This window comes from Mustela nigripes, chromosome 2 (genome assembly GCF_022355385.1).
Source record: "Mustela nigripes isolate SB6536 chromosome 2, MUSNIG.SB6536, whole genome shotgun sequence".
NCBI classification, from domain to species: Eukaryota; Metazoa; Chordata; class Mammalia; order Carnivora; family Mustelidae; genus Mustela; species Mustela nigripes.
Window position 1 is genome coordinate 164717095 of NC_081558.1, and position 15166 is coordinate 164732260.

The following is a 15166-nucleotide window of genomic DNA, read 5'->3' on the forward strand; positions in this document are numbered from 1 at the left end:
AAAGACATGCATGTTGAAGCTGGGTATTTCTCTTGTTGTGAATGGAGACCAAAAAAATTCCCAAAATTCAATTTCAAGGAACAATTAAAAAGCAAAAAAGTCCAAGTCTGCTTTTGGCTTACTGTCCTTTCAGCAAATAAACACATTTTCTTCACAGTGCCTGCCAAGAGCCAGACTGGCACTGCCCCCTTCATCACTTTTAATCCTCACTATAGCCTGGCATGATCAGTGTTCACCCCATTTCACAGATGCATCTAGGTTAACTTTCCAACATTGCAATCACAATAGAAGCCATCACAATTAAAAGCCGAGTCAGATTTAGCCTTGAGTCCAGCTCACTCCATAGACCACGCTTCTAAAACATCAAGCTACAGCTCAAACAAAAGTGACACATTTAAATCCGTCATCTATAAGCAAACCTTTAAGTGTTTGCCTATTCATATTAATCTCCAGGAAGCAACAGTCATCTAGAGGCAAGAATAAGAATGTTTATAAGCAATATGAAGTAAAACTTCTAGAATACTTTTTCCTAGACACATCATAAACTCAAATGTGTGAAATATGTTATTATAATAGAAATAATCCGTAAAAAATTCTAGGACTGTGATGATTAAAACTCATAAAGAGAGAAAAACTGGGACACCTTTCCCATCAACAAGATATATTAGAAGAGCCTTATTAGAGAGATTTATCTTATGTTCTCTAAAAAAGTGACACCTCTCCCTGAATAATAAAGAACAGCAAAACCCACCACTTTAACAGATACAACAAAACTTGCAAACCTGAAAACTATCATTCCTTTAAGTGTTCACGTTACCGAATGAAAGACGGGCCATCTGCTTCATCAAACAGAACAAAAACCACTGGAGATTGTCTGCAGCTACTGATTTCAAACTTCCCTGTCATCTCTTTTATGTTAGAATGGACCTAGTATCAAGATCTAGTAACTAACAATGCTGAAAACACAGCAGGTATTCAAACTATGGGAAGGGTGCGGTTCCGAGTGTCATTCTGTGTCCATCCAGGTGGTGCTGTGATATGGATGGACAGATACCAGGGCACACGCTACCCTGCACGTGGTCACACCTCCCATTCTGCAGGTCTTGGTGCCTCTAACCTGCCAATTCACCGTCACTGGAATTAGTGTGGCAGAACTCAAAGTGTTTAGGATAGATAAAAAGTGTTCATCAGATAAATGGTAGCTTTTTATTATTTTAAGCCTTGTTCAGAAGCCAGTTCCTTCCCATCTGGCTGGCTCTCTCAAGAAACTTGTGTTCTGTAAGAGCCTAACGGTAATGCTCAGTGCCTCAAAACATCACCTGGAGTGGAACACTGTGTCATGGAGAGACCTTTGGTAATAAATGGTCTTAGAGTAAAGGTGAAGGAACACTGAAATAGTTACAGAATTCAACTGCTTTTTAAGAATAATAATATAACCAAGGAAGAGGCAGAGTAACTGCAAACTAAACTAACCGATTTGTGAAAGTCTAAATAAAATCAAACACAATATTCTTATCCACATCTTCATAAATTAATTCAAATAAAGAAATGCCCTAAAATTACCACCACCACCACCACTCCCAACCCCCGCAAGAATAAAACACCTAAATGTGGACTTCAGCCTACCTTTTTGGTATACATTAACTGAATCCAGGGACCAGGCAGCATCTCTTTAAGCCCAGCTGAACCAACCTGCCTACCCTAAATCTCAGGACATTCACATGCACTCCACTCATAGGGGCACTCACTGACTGTTAGAGAAGTCCTTGGCCAAGGTCTTAAGGAACTCTTGATGACTCAATGCACACTATAAATGAGTCAATAGGCACCCAGAAGTTTTTTGCTACTCATTTTAAGTTCTTCAGCCCTTTAACACTTATTGATTATGGGATTAACTACCAACCTAAAAGCATAGAGAGACTTTTATTTTTGAAGAACGGCTTCTCTCCCTCAATTCAGACTGGGAAAAATAATTATCTGCAGGTAGACCAGGAGATGCTTATTAATGGCAAGTTTAATGGCATACAAGATCAACGAAACAAGAACACTGGTACTACTAAATTACCAAGTGTTTCCTAAGCAACTTCCATGTGCCAGAGGCTGTTTCTAGGTTTTGGGGATGCAGCCATGAACAAAACAGGCTCTCTAGTGTAAAATTAAGTCCTTTAGCTCTCCGAATAAACTACATGCATATACTCATACATACTTACTATTTATACTTACACGTGTATGTACAGAATATCCAGCAAATGCAATATATATTTTATACTAAAATGTAAAGAAATTCTGAGAGCTATCTTTCAAGAAATTTGGCACAATTAGATCCACTTATTTTCCTGGAGAAATGCACTTCTCTATAACAGAGATCAAAGAGAATACCAATGTCAGTATAAAAATAATTTTATCCATTGTTTCAAGGAAATACTAATGCATGGAGTGAAGTCACACCTGAATTTATTTATGCTGTCCTTAACTAGTAAACATCGTAATCAGGAAACTGATTCCACTGTGGAGAAGAAATACATTGCTGAAATTTATTATGGACAAAGCTTTTGAGTCTGTGTCATTCTTGTAAATAGTTTTACAGTGAAACTGAAATCAAGAGTAGCTAAGAGTTAAAATACCTTTCAGTTGATTAAACTAACAACCACAAAATTAGATTGCTACTTAAAAGCTTATCCTTTAATAACCTGTAAACACACAAGGTGAGGTGTAAGTTTTACAAATCTACTTAACATTATTTTTACACAAAGGTGTTTAAAGTCTCCAAAGTTTCTTTCTTTTTGATTCTATTTTCTGTTTTAGATAGGTATCATACCATCAGAAGCTAAAAACATTCAACTGACAAAACAGGTACACTTACACAAAATTCAAAGATAAAACTAAGAAAGTTAAGTTGAGCCTATGTCAATATCCAACAAGTAAATGTACTATTTACCTATCACTAATCCTCAACATCCACCAACTGACTTACTACTAGAAAAGTATGCTACTGTAAAGTAGAAAGAAGTACTACAGAGACGGTCAGTGAGCTGTATTTGGACTATTATTTGAGTAATTCCAGCAACCATTACCTAACTTAGAAGCTGGTATCAGAGGAAAGAATGGAAAGAAAGTGGAAGGAAAAAAGGGATAAAGAAGGCAGTGAGGGAGGCAGGACAATAAACAGGTCACATAACACATATGGGACTCTGTGACTTCTGTTGGCATCATTACAAACGCAGAATCTTTACTTACGGTTTACCAAAATTTTAAGTACAGCTGATCTTTGAACAATATGGATTTGAACTGTGCATGCCCACGTCATATACATGGGTTTTTTTAATATAAACACAATACAGTACTGTAATACAGTACTGTAAATGTTATTTTCTCTTCCTAATGATTTCAATAACTTTTTCCTCTCCCTTGCTTATTTTATATAAATACAGTATAGAATACATAGTGCACACAAAATATGTGTTAACCAACTTTATGTTACAGGTAAAGCTTCTGGTCAACACTGGTCTGTCACTAATCAAGCTTTTGTGGAGTCAAAAGTTACACACAGATTTTCAACTGTGCAAGAAGTGTTGCTCCTAACACTGGCCTTGTTCAAGAGACACTCTATATGCCATTTTCCTGTTTGAATTCACAACTGATTAATAAAGTAAAAGAAAGTCAGCCTACAAAATGTGAATTGGCTTGATTATAGTAAACAGAAAAAGATATAATCTGAAAGAGTAATTGAATTATTCTTCAACCTAATTTTCAAATACATTATATTCATAGAACCAACAAATACATATGGAAAGCAATTTTCTTTTTTTTTATTTTAAAGATTTTATTTATTTATTTGGCAGACAGAGATCACAAGTAGGCAGAGAGGCAGACAGAGAGAGAGAGAGGAGGAAGCAGGCTCCCCACTGAGCAGAGAGCCCGATGCAGGGCTCGATCCCAGGATCCTGGGATCATGACCCGAGCCAAAGGCAGAGAGGCTTTAACCCATTGAGCCACCCAGGTGCCCCTGGAAAGCAATTTTCAATGATGTAATTCCTCCATTATACAAATCACTGATTATCAGTTCTTAGACTTCATTCTGTCACTTGTATGAAACTCATTTCCATGCACAGTGACTTCAGAGTGGATGAAATATGAATTCAGTCATTTTAAATGCCTCCCACCTCAAAGATCCAATAATATTTTTAGAATTTTAGACTGTAATAAATGAGGTTTCCTTGTTTATAGAGTCACAGAAAGTATTTCTTTTCTGTAACTTTAACTTCACTCTTTGGTACAAAAACAAAACAAAACAAAACTACTTCCATTATGAACTGAATTAGTTGCCCTCATATTCATATGTTGAAGCCCTACATGGCAATGTACTCAGGAGACAGGCCCTAAAAGTAGATAGAGGTTAAGTGAGCTCATAGGTGGGACCATTCTCCAACAGAACTGGTGTCCTTTCCAGAAGAGAAGAGACACCAGAGCTCCCTCTCTCCACATACACACAGAGAAAAGGCTATATATCAAACAGCAAGAAGGTGGCTGTCTACAAGCCAGGAAGGGAGACCTCACCAGAAACAGAATTTGCCTGCACCCTGATCATGGATTTTACTCTCAGAACAGTGAGAAAATAAATACGTGTTGTTGGAGCCCCCCCATTTGTGGCATTTTGTTATTATGGCGGCTCCAGCAGACTACCTTGTCTCTAAAACTGAAGAGTTTAGATGTTTTAGGTAGTTTTACGCTACTGATAATCCAACTGTTGGTAACAAAGATAATCCATTTATAAAGAGAAAAATATGAAATAATTTGAAGAATAATTTACTCCCCCAAATTATTTTACGTTTTTCTAAATTAAACAAATGTAACTATCATTTTACAAACAGCATACAGCTTTGAATTGTAAGAGGTACTATGTTATGCCTGATTCTTAGAGTATAAGGAACAAAAAGTCAACAGAGAAGGGCTTGAGGGAGTCTAAATAACTCAACCCTCATTGCAAAACAATAACTAAAAATTGTGAGATAGAAATGCTGATTCTTTTGAAACCAAATAGCATTTGCTCTACAGGGTAAAGAAAGCTTCAGTGGCATGGGTCTCCAGTTCTTGTACCTTGCATCAAGCCTTTATCAAATCTGATTTGATACTGACCACATTAATATTCAGAGTGAAGGGCACCCATCTACTGGTTGTCACACTGTCCTTAAACGTCTATATTTTCAGTGGCTAGAAGTGAATTATTAAATCATAGGGTGGCTAATATTTCTGCTGGATCAACCCTTTCTCTCAGTGTTAAGAATGAAGACACTCTATATTTTCAGAAGAAATGTAGAAGAATACACAGATTCTTATGCATTCAGGGCAATATTTTAAAACCCTTAGAGGTGTGTGTCTGTGTTTACATATAAATACACAAACTCATCTTACACATACATGTAGTCTGAGGTAAAGGGATGGTATTTTATGCTGTGTTCAAGATTCCTGACCTCTGACCACAGCTTTGTTTTTTTAGTACAATTTCTTGACTGCTCCCTATGTGCCAGGTCTGCATCGGGCACTCAACATACTTCATTTAATTCTTAGTCCTATGAGGTAGAGATCATTACCCTGTACTAAGATGAGAAAAAAAAGTTTCAGAGGTTAAATAATCGCCTAAATTCTTTCAATTAAAAAGCTCTAGAAGTAGGATTTATGCCAAAGTTTCTCTGAAGTCCCCCCGTCTTAAGGAACTACAAACTATCAAACATAGCATCATTTAGCTACTCCTACATGTTTAAATCATCTTACTCCACAGGTCTGGTAGCAGTATGTTATAATACCTGTGGGATTACTCAAACCAATATTGGCTGAGGAGTTGTGTGTGCCTACTCATTTGCCAGAAGACTACAGAGACAGTGATGCACTGCTCCTATATAATGGTTATGATCCAAGCTGGAGCACCTTAGAAAACTCCTAGAATACAAATGTTAACCTTTCTACAGTGTCTGCTTTCTTTCTCTCTAGGATGATTCTTAAAACTGATCATAAGTAAAGGCATTTGGCTACTACTGCCTGGTAAATTTATTGTATTACCACTGGAAACAGAAAGGAACCTATTTTCTTGTCCTTCTCTTACATCAAATTAGATAATAATTATCAAAGTTCTGTAACGTCTTACACACTGATAGGTAATTAACTTAAGGATCAGTATTTCCCTTCTCTAACTCTGCAAACTGCAAAGGATCTAGGCTACAGATATTTTCATTCATTTTAAAACTATTTATAACACAATGGGACACATGGGTGGCTCAGATGGTTAAGCCACCAACTGTTGATTTGGGCTCTGGTCATGATCTCAGAGTCATGACATCAAGCCCTATGTTGCACTGGGGATGGGAACCTGCTTAAGATTTTCTCTCTCTCCCTCTGCCCTCCTACCCCTCTCTCAAAAACAAAAACAAAAAACAAAAAAACCACAGCTATTTATAACACAATAATGTAGGTCTATTATATATACTAGAACCCTTTATTCCGTGATGGGAAAAGTTCTAACATTTGAATCATCAAGAAACTCTTGAATTGTATGAATTCCTCAGTCCTGAAAATTTGTCACAGATAGGGCCTCATAGCTCACTAAGTTCTATGTAACAAAAATGAAAGGACTCATAGCCAAATAATTTAAACGTTGAAGAGATTCAGTGGAAAGAATGAATGGACTTCTTGGAAGGTTAATATACTATATGTAACTGTCTCTCTAGAAGAGCCATAGATAGAATTCAGATATTATCGCTAAAACATGCACGACGCCTCCCAATCAGACTTTCCCTACCCTATTGCCTCTTAAAAGGCCACTCCTCCCCCGTGACACAGGGGCTGACCATATGACATGGTTCGGCTAGTGAAATGAGAGGTAGTTACATGTGCTACTTCCAACCAACAATTTTAGGAGTCACATTTCTACCATCATTCCTTTTTTCCTTCTGCCTTAATAAGAGTATGCACCCCAGAGAGGGTGCTGCTTTAGCTTTGGTCCAGGAACAAAGAGGACGTTGAGGGCAATGGCAGATTTACCAAGATGAACAAGTGTGAGGAATAATTTTTACTGTTACAAACCACTAAGATTTGGGGACTCTTTGGATAATGAAACATAACTCTGCCTAAGCTGAGTGATACACCATATTTCCTAGATTTATTGGGCCCTGGCATCCTTTTTCATGGTAACATCTTTGAGGATTTGCTTCCTAATTACTCCTGGCTTCACATGGCATCTTTTCTATTTCTTAGTTAATACTATTTTTATGATGACCGTAAATGTGAGCTAGAAGTATATAGTATCATCCTAAGCTTCTTAAATTTTATCAGAAATATGAATGTGTCAATTTCTTATAGTCAATAAAAATATTTTATTGAAATAATTTGATTAACATTCAGAAATCATAGATCAGATGGCTACTTAAGGAAAGACTGCCGCACTAATGCTGATTAACAATTCAGTTTTCTGAGCAGATCAAGTGTCCAGTTTTACTTTCTATAGATGTATTCTTATTCAACGAATTGAAAATACTGCCACAAATTTAATTTTCTTTAAACCTCACTACATTTGACTCCCTTCTGGATAAACAATTAAGAACCTATTTAAAATCTCAGTATCAGTATTCAAATATTCTACAGTCTAGTCTGCTGACCCAGTAAAACCAAAATCAACTGTATGTTAACTGGCACTCTTAAATTCAGAATCCGTGTTTGAAACTTAACTGTGCCTTAAAGGATAGCAGAGAAAGGAGAAAAAATGATAACTAAATACCAATCTTTTCACTGGCATTAAGATTTTTTTGTGTTTAAATATCCTAGTAAATATACATCAAGCTAAATCAGACATATTTTATAATATATGCATAATCTTAGACAATGACTTTTAAAAGAATGGTTCAGAGCCCTTATATTTATACTCGCACAATAAAAGCAACATTCAGTCATCTACTTACTAAAACATGAAGGTAGCCACAGGTACTCTAGAGAGATCTGAAAAGCTAACAAATCAAAATACTTAAAAACAGGAAAGATTTAAGATTAATTTTCAATTACTCAGAGAGTAAGTTCATGTCCTGAAAATTGCAACTAAAAAATATTTACTGTATTTGTTCATTTTCATTTACATCAAATTCCTGTCTTTAAATCATAAGTTCACCACCAAGTGTTCAGACATCAGTAAAGCAATCACATATTTTATTCCCAGACTGAGACAACTCTCCATTTAAGTAACCATTATTAAAATTAATCTGAAAATACTATTGCCATATCTTAAAACCATGAAGAACTTTTCTCCTCAAGAAATAGCTTTAAAAACAACTTATGTAGATGAGGACAGAGTTACAGCATTTGTGAGTTTCAGAGTCTGATATAATTTGACACGTATATACTTTACAACCTCAACTTTTTCTTCACTGTGTGGTTTTCAAACAGTTTTACAATACTGTTATACATGCCTCTATTATTTTTAGTAGATTAAAACCATAAAAACACTCCATAATGCTTTGATACCGGTTCATTTTTCAGTCAAAGCCAAAGGCAGTACAAGCAACAATAGCTTATGGGGGATAGACTGATTTAGTATTTACTTAGGTATGAAACCTCTACGTATTCAAGATTTGAATAAATTGACTTTTCCCCAACAGCACATTACTGTGGAGAAACAAATCCGAGTTTTGAAATTGTTAATTTTTTAAAATTCATGATTTTAAAGGAAAATTTAACTTACTTGATGATGGAGACTGAAACGTCACTTTTTAAAAAAAAGAGTAATTCACAAACAAAACAAAACAAAAACAACCACACAAAATTATCACACTTTCCTAATCAACATGGAAGGTGAATACATCGGATGGGGAAAAGTTGAGAGCAGCTCTAGATAACACAGGATTCCCACATGGTTGACTTGCTTCCCTGCCTCTAGGTAAGGAAAATGCACCTGCAGTGCTGCTCTTACCGGTCAAGTCAAGACTTTCCATTGTGATTTTAATGGAACATCAGAATTTCCAGCTTCTGTGATGCAGCAGGATTCTGTGAAAGACCCATAGCAAAGTGGTTAAGTGGTGAGCCATGAAGGACTTTGCAACAAAAACAAACTTTTGTCCTTTTGCAAAATTACCCCCCCACACAATGAGTAAGAGCCAAACAATCAAAATCGGGCAAATTATTAAAAATCCCTATGCTAAATGCTTTAGAGAAAGCAGCCTGCAGTGTTGTCAACTTTAATTTTACAAAAAGTCACTAAAATTATTCAATGGGAATTCTGGGATTAAAGTTACAGATACCAAGATTTACAGGAAATCATTTCTCAGGTTTTTAGCAAAAATCAAGTACAGAATTACAGGCAAATTCTGTGGAAAATCAGGATGTTAAACTGACATCCTAACTAGATTCAAGTTATTTTACATGACTGGACCAACACAACCAGATAAGCTATGGTTAGGATACTAATATCTCAACATTAATTTTTTATATGTTTTACAAATAATGTGCAAAGCAATATAGTTGTGTTCTTTTTTGTTTGTTTTGTTTTTTTAAAGTGAGGAATAGCAGAAGACATCCTCAGGGACAAATGTTACCCAAAAAATTACATTCTAGCTGAAAGTGATGAAATAAATATAGGAAAGAGCATCCAAATCAGCAAAAGTTTGTCCACAAAAATTAAATGGAACATTTTACATTAATAATACCACAGATACGGACATACACCTAAATTGCATCACTTTTAAGAATTAAGTATTTTCAGTTGCTATGAGAAATGCAACTGTTTAGTTTCTAGGATGCTTCAATGGTTAATACTAACTTCACACTCAACCAAGAGAGATAATTTCCCACCCCACTGCAAATTATGGTATTTCTTTACGATCAGCAGGATGTAACACACTCTAGACACTGGATAGCACTTACTGACTTATGGCTCTATCAATATTATTAGTCATCTTATGGCATAACTGAAGTTTTTTCCCTAATCAGCCACTATGATATGGAAGAACTTACATTAAATATCAAAAATGTGTACTGACTCCTCTTAGTAATCCTATCTATACTTGGATGATTCAATTGCCACCCAATGCTACTGAAGAAAACAATAGCTAGAAACAATGAATAAAATATTAAATGGTCTCATGTGGCTTCATACAAGATACTACTCATTCATCCATATTTTTTAAATAAGAGCATCACTGAAAAAATAAATCCAGATCTTTGAAGCAAACTACAAAAGACACATATGAGTACTTTCAAATTAAATGACTATGTTCTTTTATTTATTTATTTATTTTTAAGATTTTATTTATTTATTTATTTATTTGACAGACAAGAGATCACAAGTAGGCAGAGCAGCAGGCAGAGAAAGAAGGGAAAGCTGGGTCTCTGCTGAACAGGGAGCCAAATGAGAGTCTCGATCCCAGGACCCTGAGATCATGACCTGAGCCTAAGGCAGAGGCTCAACCCACTGAGCCACCCAGGAGCCCCTAAATGACCATGTTCTTAACTAAGGAAGGGTACAATTCTGAAATCCAAGTAGTGGTATAAAAGTCTATTCTTAATTATCACAAAAAAAGGTAACTAACTTGATTAAAAATACTGTTTCAAAAAATATAGTATCTCATATATTTAATCACATAATCTTCTTCATATAAACCTATGAAAGCCAGCATAGAAAAAAGAAAACCATTAAAATAAACACTGTAAAGGAAAAAAGGAAAAGAAACACTATAAAATAAATGAGTAAAAATCACAAATAAGTAACTATAAAAAACTGTCAGGAAGTAAATTGGTATAAATGAAAAAAAAAATTATAGTGCCAAAATTGGGAAAGGAGGGTCCACCATTAATTGACAGTATGGATTTAATTCTTATTCTGGTTTCAAGATTCCTTTACTTTTTAGCTTAAAAAGTAAGCACATGCTATCTGAGAAATGAAGTATGCTAATATATCCTATATGCAGAACTTCTTTTAGGAGCTCAAAAATAAGTTCTCACTAATCTTTGGGTACCCTTGTCGATTAGTTGTTTCTATAATCAGTATATCATATATATACATATGTCATTATATAATATATAATCTATCTATCTAAAAATGGACCATAACTATACCTTATTTTGATTATAATTCAGAAATGAATAGCTGAATGAAATGAATTTCAGAAATGAAACAGCTGTGACACAGCTATCTCTGGATAAGTCAGGAGAGAGAGGAAGGAGGCTGACTAACGCTGTGTATGCTGTGGCCAAGAGAGGTTTTAAAACTCAGGGTAACAAAGAAATCTTGTTGGACTTCACTGACTATGAGAGAGATCTCAGCCAGGGACTCCACCACAGAGTAAAGGTCAATTTCAAGGCTGAAGATACTGCCTGAGACAGACTCCCTTTGAGTTCCCTAAGCGCCAACCTCAGAGACTCCAGATTGTATCTGGCTCTTATAAATGCCCACATGAGTAGCTTCAGAAAAGTAGTTTCAGCATAAGCTGCTCTGCATTTAAGTTACAAATAATTCACAAGGTGTTGCGATGTGCTGTAAATGGGCGGCTATGGGAGTGTCAGACAGTCGTGGGGACGGGGCGAGGAGGGGAAAATGCCTCAAGGGTGAACACAACCCTGCAGACTGGCGGCTGGGGTGTGCACTCCCACCAGCGCCTGGCCAGATTTTCACCTCAGCCCACAGAGGCCTGTGTTCCCTGGGTCCCACTCTGGCTTCCTCTCAACCCTCACTCTCATCCTTAGCTCTCAGGACACTGCCTCCCCCAGAGAACGCATACCTAGCAGGACTGATTAGGCACAGCTCAGGATTCCCTCTGAGAAACTTCACCTCTTACCCCAAATTGGGCATCTGACTTGGCATGGGAAAAATTGTCTTAAAGATCAAGTCTAAACAATCCCAGAAAGATCCCAAAGCAACTGGGTTTCTGGCACAGCTTACACAGTGCCCCTTGGGGTGTTATGTTTCGAAAAGCCTATTATACTAAAAAAGGTTAGGTGCCACTTCTTACAATGAGACAGACTCCCAATTAGTGTTAATGTACAGTATAACATTCAAAGGCACATCATGGAAAACTCCCCTTCTAGGCCAACGCTGTGTGCTTTGCACCCTGATGTCATTACTACCCGGTCAGTGCAGAAGGGACTCCAAGGCAACCATGCTGCCCACTTACATGGAAAGATACTTAATCCCCAAGAATGACTGCTTTTCTGATGTTTTCATCAATTCTCTGGGTAATAGATTAAGCTTTAACTAACTCATTTTCATACATAACCTTAATTCAATCAAGCTCAATAAAAGTCATTCTGGACTGCAATTATTTGCTAAGGAACAATTACGTTCAAATGAAAAAAAAAATTGTTAGGCATGATACAATGCCTGGTACAGATGCCTCTCCATTTATGGCACCAGAAACAATAACAAAAATAGCCAAACAGCTAGAAAAGGAAATGGATTTTTCCTCATCCTCCTGAAAACAGAATACTCATGGTCTGACACCCCAAGAAAACAAAATGGAGAACCCAAGAAAGCACATTTGAAAATTATTATTTTCCATGTTTGTGCTTTGAAAGAGACTGCATTTCTAATCTCAGAGTCAGCACAACCTCCAAAAGCCAAAACAAGTCCAGGTCACAAAAAACAGTCTTAATACCCACTCATGTGCTATATATTTCACTGGTTTCCTCCATTTTCCCAGCAACACATACTCCAATCCCCTTACTTGATGATGCAGCTTTCTTAAGAGATTTTTCCTGCCTTAAATTACCTTTTTACATGAGTACTATTTTTATATTTTCCTCAACTCATGCTTTTATATACTACACGCTTACAAATAAAACTTAAATGCAAACTCTTCTACGGGATAAAGCATACATGTAGTCTAAAAAATTCTCAAGGATGTAACAAAAGCCTTCCCTGTCCTGTGTGTGCCCAAGGTCTTCCACCCACCCACTACACTGCCTACCCCTTTGATCTCCCCAAAAGTGGCAGCAGGCACATTATTCAATAGTACAGTACTGAAAAGGCGTACCAGCTGTTTTGTAATTTGGGACAATGAATTCCACACCTCAGGTCACGGTGTCCCATACCACAGGCCAAAGGATGCTCTTCCTAGAAATAAGAAACTGATAGTCTGACTTCCACTTAAATCACTTCCTGAAGTATAATTTCTTCATATGAACAAAGACAACTGCAGAGAGATACATACTTACACAGATACACATGTATACATACACACACACATATATATGCTTTCTAACAAGTGCTATCTTTACTCATACATTATATTGCCAACACCTTTGTTAAAATCTTTATACTTGAGGCTTAAACCACAGCTATTTCACAGGCATTCTGGACAGGCACCAATCTTTAACAGATATTACAAGTGTCAGTTACACTGAAAATGGAAATCTCTTAAAAGAAAATACAAATTGAAAGTACCTCTTTGTCACCTTCCCACCCCCACTCTTGCATCTCCTTAGGACCCAGAGCCTTTCTGTTAAGACATCTTAAACACAATAATAAAGGCAAAGTAAGAGTTCTCTAGATATCTAACAGTAAACCAAACTACTAAGTCTTTACAGATTTGTCCATCTGTTTGGACTTCATAGTAAGCTGTTAGAAAACACTAGGGGCAGAAACCAAAAATTCTAGCAATCATTATTTAACACGGGCCTCCTATAATAAGATGAAAGACTTGGAACTCCTCTCTCTTTCAGCACTCAATACTGACCAATTTAAAAAATGCTGCTTTAAAAACTATCTATCACCTGCCTATGTGACAACAGCACAGACATGCAAATGACAGAACCCTTTACAGCCTGAGAAATTATGAATGGCCACCATGTATTAACACTGCAAAAGGGAAGTATAAGAGTTGCTGTTTTTTAAAAGCTGATGATCTACTTGGGTGATCACACTCTCTCCCTCTGTCTCACACACAGGCACACACACACATTAAATAATAAGAGAAATGTATGTTGAAATGGTAAACCAAGAACTGGAAAAAGTTAGGATGAACAAGGTCATCTTTATGCAGAAGATGAATCAAGCTGGAACCTACAGCACCCGTGGAGAGAGGAGATGGAGAGGGGTGTTACAGGCACATGGGGAAAAGCACACCAGAAGAGAGAGGAAGCAGATCTGGCTGGAGGGCTGTGACTTCACATCAGAAAGTGGAACATGAAATATAGGCAAATGAAAAAGTCATGCAATTTGCTCATTTTTCTCTCCACAGTCTCAGAGAACAGAGTACAGTTAGCAGCATGGTGTTCTGCAAAGCACACGAACCTCAGGGCCAAACCCTGCATCCACCGTTTACTACTGTGAAATTGTGGGGCAATTCCTGGGCCTCTGTCTCCATTCCTCACCTGCAAAATGAAGATAATCCCTCCACCTCTAAACTTAGGTTGCCTTCAATTATGATTAAAATATAAATACTAAGGGCTTGACATATAGTACATGCTCAATAAATGTTAGTAATCTCACTGGAGTTAAAACTAAATGGTAGAAAGTCATGTAATAGAGTTACATTGTGAAAGCACTGAAATTTGCCTTGAATATTCTCAGCGTTTGGATGCTAAGTGAATTGCTAGTTTTTCCAGTGGGGTTTCACTGTAGATTTTGTTTTAATTTAGGTGGTTTGAACATATGTTTAACTCTGACAGTCTGAGCAGCCACTTTTTACTCCTACCAATTTCGAGGTACATTAGCTGATTTGATAATATGGATATTTTATTATAATGCCCATTTGCCGTACGATTGTTGTTTCAGGAACCACAGTGGAACCATGAATTTCTGCAGTTCCCTTAAGTAGAGGTGGAAAATGAGTAGGCATTAGTCCCATCAACTGGCTTGGCAGGGAAGCACTGAATGCCTCTTTTATACTCTTGTGAACTATATAAACGTGCCTTTGACCTTCTCAGGCAGAGGAAATTGCACATTTAAGGCAGAAGGAGTTTCACTTCCAGGAAGAGTTTAAAAACATGCTTGCCAGCAGCTACATCAGGAATACCAACAGGGAACTCCCAGGTACTTTGGGAAGATTCATTAGCTCTATCAAGCCACTGAGCACTGAGCTGGAAAATATTAGGTTAGGATAATCCCGGCCCTGCGGGATATCGTGCCTATGCTTTACGTGGGTTAGACCAAATAAACCCTGGCCTACACACTTTAGGAATTAGCCTGAACCTT

At 36.9% G+C, this 15166-nt stretch overlaps 1 protein-coding gene across 11 annotated transcripts in view; it reads right to left on the bottom strand.

Moving 5' to 3' along the window:
* The window catches only part of BBX (BBX high mobility group box domain containing), a 275777-nt gene that overhangs the window by 156621 nt on the left and 103990 nt on the right, over window positions 1-15166 (bottom strand). For 10 of the 11 annotated variants that reach the window (XM_059392031.1, XM_059392032.1, XM_059392033.1 and 7 more), the window contains exon 3: window positions 8951-9024. The gene's annotated coding sequence lies outside the window, so the exon portion shown is untranslated. Of the gene's footprint in view, window positions 1-8950; window positions 9025-13004; window positions 13029-15166 lie in introns of those variants that run through there. The other variant, XM_059392034.1, reaches the window with a different exon arrangement.